Below are 6004 nucleotides of genomic sequence, written 5' to 3' on the forward strand. Positions count from 1 at the left end.
TTTATCTCAGGGGCTGTGGGAAAGCAACATTTCTCAATGTTCACCTAATGACACCTTACCCTTGCACAGATGGTCCTGCCAAGGCCCTGGGCGTACTTTACACTCGTGACTCACGGGCACGGGCAGTGGCTCCCTGCCTCTCCCAGGAGCTCAGAGCCAGTGGGTGTGGGCCCGTGGCAGGGGAGCAAAGTCAAGCCAGAAGCAGGTTAGTGGTCTGGGCCCCCTGGACTCGCTCACAGCCCCCTGCACAGGGTGAGGGCGGCCTTGAGAGGCCTCCTGGCATCCCCTCCATGGCCTTAAAGGTGGTCCAGGTGCCACGGGTAGAGGGCTCTCCCGGCTCACCTGAGTCTTGTCTGCTGCTCCAAGCAACATAGAAGACAAGGATTGTCTTATTTTGTTGTTACCAAGACGGTCTGTGGTGGGAACGATGCCTGGGCCCCGAGGAAGCACTCTGGAAAGATTCATGGGTGAGTGGACGAATGAACCCGGGGATTTGGCCCCGGGCTGCTGACCTCTGAGAACCCCTGGAGGCCCCCCCAGAGGGCCTCCCTTACCGGAGTCCTCAGATCAGAGGGACAGACAAATACACAGAGGTGGGGCCCCAGACGGCACTGGGCAGTCCCCGCAGGGCTGGTTGGAGGGCCCGGCCTGTGCTGGGTGGGAGCTGGCTTCCCCAGGGAACCACGGGCACCGCCAGGTCGTGGGGCAGCAGACAGGCCTGCAGCCCGGAGCTGCTCCGCTCCCAGAGCCCCGGAGGTTGACTTCACACATGTCCCCAAATCCTTTGACACTCCCTCCGTAGGCTTCTCCCAGAGAAAGCAGCAGAAGTCATGAAGAAGTCCCCACCTCCGTGGGGAGGTGGGCTGCTCCTCTGAGCCCAGCCGCCACGCTGGGAGAAAGCCCGGGTGAGCCTGCGTGCAGAGACCGCACAGAGCAACCCACACAGAGAGAATCCAAGAGCTCCCAACACCGGCCAGAGCCCACTGCTGACACATAAATGCACGGGCCCGGGGGGTGACTGGAGCCCCAGCCTCCCAGACTTGCCGCTGAGGACTGGGTGGCCCCCTAGGCTGACCCACAGAAACCACGAGGGCCACTGATGGAGGGTCGCCCCAGTCGGTGCTGAGTAACTCGTTCCAACGCCACGTGAGGCAACAAGCAGGCAAGCCCCCAGCACGGGGCTGATGGGGAAGTTTCTCCAGCCCGCCCCCAGCCCCTCCACCCTGCCCAGTCCTCGAGTCCAGGTCAAGGTGTGGGATGTGGAAGACATTATCCCTTAGGGTGATTGTCACCAAGCAGGATGTAAGCTCTGTAAGGGGGCGCTGCTTCATTTTTTTGCGCTCCGTGCTTTGAAAATTAGAAAAAGCCCCAAGACTAGGATTATCTTCTGCTCCTGCTGGGCTGGAACTTGGATGACTTTATCATCATCCCTTCCCTTAGAATTAAAATGCCCATCACCTACAAAATAAGATGTTTGGAACTGGGGGATGGCCGCGGCAAGAGAAAACCCGCTAGCGAGCTAACGAGAGAAGGCGGGTAGAAGGCGGTTTTCGGGTGCCCCCAGACACAGGAGGCATCAGAGCTGCTCAGACCACTGAGTCCCTTGCCCTCCACAACTTGGACCCAACGCAGCACACCTGGGTGGGCTCATCGGGAGGCCCGCCACACTGCGGGAGACCAGCCTGGCTCTGGCCCTCCCCTTAGAGTCTCCTAATCGAGTCAACAGCAGGAAGTCTGGGACCCAGAACCCAGGAGACAGGGTGCTGAGACCAGAGCTGAGAAAAGAGGCCACAGTCAGCTGGAGGGTCAGTGGGGGCAGAATCTTACCTGGTCTTCACCCGGGTCAGCAAGCTGAGCCCCATGCCTGGAGCAGGTACTAGCCAGGACGTTCAACAACACTCGCTCTCCAGCGAGAAACTTCCCTTTTCTGCTTTTCCACAGCCCTGACCGCTCCCAGGATTGCTCCTGGATCGGGAATGTCTGCAAGAATTCTCATACAACCTTCCTTTTCGTGCTGAGAGACAAGGCCGCACGCAGGCTCGGAGGCCTCGGGCCAGCCACAGAATCCAAATAGGATTTCTTTCTTGCTCTCAATCTCTCTCTCTCTCTCTCTTTTTACATCGTGGTAAAATATGTATAACATCACATTTACCCTCTTAGCCATCTTCGGTGCTCAGGTCAGGAATGTTAGATATATCCACCCAGTCAGCAACCACCATTGCGACCCCTCTCCGCAGACAGCCCTTTCATCCTATACGATTGAAACTCTGTCCCTATTAAACAGTGACTCCCCGTTTCCCCCTCCCCACAGCGGGACAAGACTTTTGTGTCTGACTTATTTCACTTCGCATGAGGTCCTCAAGGTTCATTCCTGTTGTAGCAGGTGTCACAACGTCCCCCATTGGAGAGCCGAATACTATTCCCTTGTGGGTATGGACCACATTTGGCTTATCCTCCATTCATGGACGCTGCTTTGCTTCCATGTTTTAGCTGTTGCAAAGAATGTGGCTATGAACGTGGCTGTGTGACTATCTCTTCCAGAGCCTTCTTTCAGTCCTTTTGGGTTTACATCCACCCAGAAGGGGAGTTGTTAGATGACATGGTAATTCTGATTTTGATTTTTTGAGGAAACTCCATACTGTTCACCACAGAGCCGCCATTTTGCATTCCCACCAACAAAGGTTCCTTTTTCTCCACATTCTCACCAACACTTATTTTTTTTAATTTTTTGATAGTAATCATACTAATGAGTGTGAGGTGAGATGGTATTTCATTGTAGTTTTATGTTTCCCACATAGTTAATGATGTTGAGCATCTTTTCACGTGTTTATTGGCCTTTTGTATGTCTTCCTTGGAGAAATGTCTATTCAAGTTCTTTGCCTGGTATTGAATCCCGTTGTTCTTGTTGTAGCTGGGATTTCATAAGATTGTTTCATTGCGTCTAATTTTATATTTATCTTTTATTTATGAAAATGGTACCGGTTTTCCATGTGTGGTGGTGAATAGAATTCCTCTCTAAATTAACTTAATAACTTATTTATTAAAATGTTTTAAAGAGTAACCTGAATTAAAATATGAAGTAGTCATTGTAAAGGTAGTTTGGAGACTTGGCAAAAATCACAAAGCTGGTTTGCCCATAACTAAAGTCTAGAAAGATCTCATGGGCAAGGAGGAGGGGCAAGAAGGAGGGGGGAGGGGAACAGAGGAGGAAGGACAGGGGAAGGAGGAGGGGGAGCAGAGTGTTTTGATGGCAAAATCGCTCAGATGGAGGACAGTGGACATGAGCAGAGAGAGCTGTTCCTTGCTTTGGGAAGGGGAAATCTCATCATTCTTGAAAGTAGCTCTTAAAAGAATCTGTGGAAATGAATAAAACACATATGATACCTATTTTGACAACTTGAAGGTACAGAGGAACTTTGAAACTCAAAACCACTTTTCTTATAACAGGGAAAAGGGCCGAAAGACAAGGAGGGTGCACCTCTCCCCGTCACGGCGCTGCCTCGGGAAGTCCCAGGTCTTGCTCCCTGTGCTCTCATGGTTTGATCCAACTGGTTGGGTGTGCAGAGGGAGGAAGGAGAACTTGAGAAAATCAGGAGTGGTCTCAGTGCCCTCCTCCTGCTTCTGTTGGATTGTCTGTCCACTTCAGGGTGCACTGATTGGTTCCTTAGCCAGGACTTCTGAAGGCCACTGTGGAAAACACTGGCTATTTTTGCCCACCCAACATCTCCTCCCTGCCTTTTGGTCACAGCACTTTGGTTTTTCCTTGAGGACCGGTCCTTCCTTTATCTATGTGGTCAGTGGGTCTGGGACTCCGAGGCAGGCATGTGATTGAGATCTGGCCAATCCAAAGAGCCTGTCTGCTTGGCCCCGGATCAGTTCAGGACTGGGCAAAGTAGGACAAATCAATCTCGGGACTTTTGCTAAAACACTTGAGAATGAAGTCTCTATTCACTGGGATTATAGAGAAGAAAGGAAATGTACCTGAAGCTACTGGTAACCACCTTGCCATCATGAAGAAAGACCCTGCCTGAGGATGGACCCAGCATGGGGGAAAGTGGAGTCAAGAGCTAGAGAAACTAGGTTGGTGTTCTGTTTTGAGCCCCTGGATCCAACTGGGCCTGAAATCCATGCTATCCCTCCACTTTTCATTTGTAATAGCTCATAATTTCTTTTTGATTTAAGCTTTTTGGGGATTCTGTCCCTTTCAATGGAATAAAATTCTGTCTGGAACACTACCAGTCCTCCTGGGCTTCAGTAAGACAGTTCACATGATTTGATGGTGAGCTGATGGTGAGGGTTGTAATCATTGTTTGCCTTTGTGACAACTCAAAAAATCTGTGCTATCATTATCCCTATTTTCTAGACGAAGAAAGTTATAGAGGCTCAAAAGGCTTACAGTGACCGGTTCGTGGTCTCACAGTTATTCAAGTGACAAAGCCAGGATTTAAATTCAGAATCACACAATTCCAGGGACAGGGTTCATAACCACTAGGCAGGTGCCTCTCAAACCCATACCCTGGGTCTATGATGACACTCGTTTTCTTCTGTGTCTCATTGACGAGTGCTCACCTCTCCGTCTGTCTAGCTTCCCTAGTCCCGTAATCGCTGACGCCAGGTCACTTGAAAGACCGCGTCCCCCCGCAGCGGACAGTAAGTGGCCTCGCTACTCCTCCTTGATCACCCTTCACTGTCCCTGCCGTCAAACGCACCTGGCTGAGGAGACATGTACCGGGACACTTGTGGACCTCGGCCAAGCGCGTGGCAGGCTCGTTCTGTTTATATTGCAGTTGCTTCTTCTAAGTTGGCAGACGTGCGGCTCTATCTTTGTACCTCTCACTTAAATTTTGATTCAAAATCCAGCCGTTAGGAATATTGTGATTTATCTAGAGAAGCATCGCCCCAAGTTGGCTCTTCGTGTGCTTTGTGACTCTTTTGAAGATTGTTTTCTTTCAAATTTAGGGGATTTAAGTGAGAGTAGCATAATACATTATGTACTTTTCCATTATCCTGGAGTTTCTTCCTCCCACCCAACCTACGCCAGCGGAACTCCGGACTTACTCAGAAACCAGATAATTAAGTGCGTTTCTGTGTGATCCAAGTCCTAGCTGTGTGCCTTCTCGTCAGCATGCGGCTCTTTGTAAGATGTGTGGCAGGGGGTACGAGGCTCCAAATTCCTTGCTTTAAAAGTGACATAAATTGTATATAAGATTCCCAATGAAATAAAATTACCACAATGCATTCCAAACTTCAGCCCTGCCAATCACATGCATCGAAAGGCTAAAAGAAATTGGGTTGATCCCAAAAAAAGAATCTGACAATGAGTCTAGCAAAAACTGTAGACAAGAGCTCCAGAGTTTCTCCTGTGTTTGCTGTTGCTACCCCCTTCAGCATCCTGTCCCTCCAGGTCTGGACTATACCTTCCCTTGAGAAACTACGCCTCCCCACAGCTTGTGTGGGGCTCCAGGGGTGGGCTTATGTCTGTGGACTAGCCAGAGCCCTGCATCACCTTTAAAATAGGCAGACCTTCAGAACCGTAATAAATCCGCGAGGTTTTAAGCCATTGAGTTGGTGGTAGTTAATGACAGCAGCTAAAGGAAATTAACACAACCTTGAATACAGTGATTTGTTGGAGGGCGGGGCTGAGAGCCAAGCCTGGCCCCATCGGAGCAATGAGATTCAGTTCTGGGACTCTGGATGTTTCCCCGTGGGGCTGCTGAGAGGACCAGAGGAAAGCCCAAAGGTGCTGGCAGCCATCTTGTCACTATGAGGGAAAAGTCTGTCCAACATAGAAAGACCAGAAGTTGAAAGCAGCCGCAGGGTGCTGAGACCAAGCATTGAGCCCCTAGATCCAACACGGCACCTTGGATTTTTCACCTCCACCCACCGGCGAGTACAGTCCCATCTGAGACTGTTCAAATGAGGCTCCTGCCACCTGCAGTCAAAAGCGTCCTGATGTTTCGGCTCAACCACTGGTGCGGAGGTAAGGGTCACGGCAGCAGCGGGT

This window comes from Martes martes, assembly GCF_963455335.1.
Source record: "Martes martes genome assembly, chromosome: 9".
NCBI lineage: Eukaryota > Metazoa > Chordata > Mammalia > Carnivora > Mustelidae > Martes > Martes martes.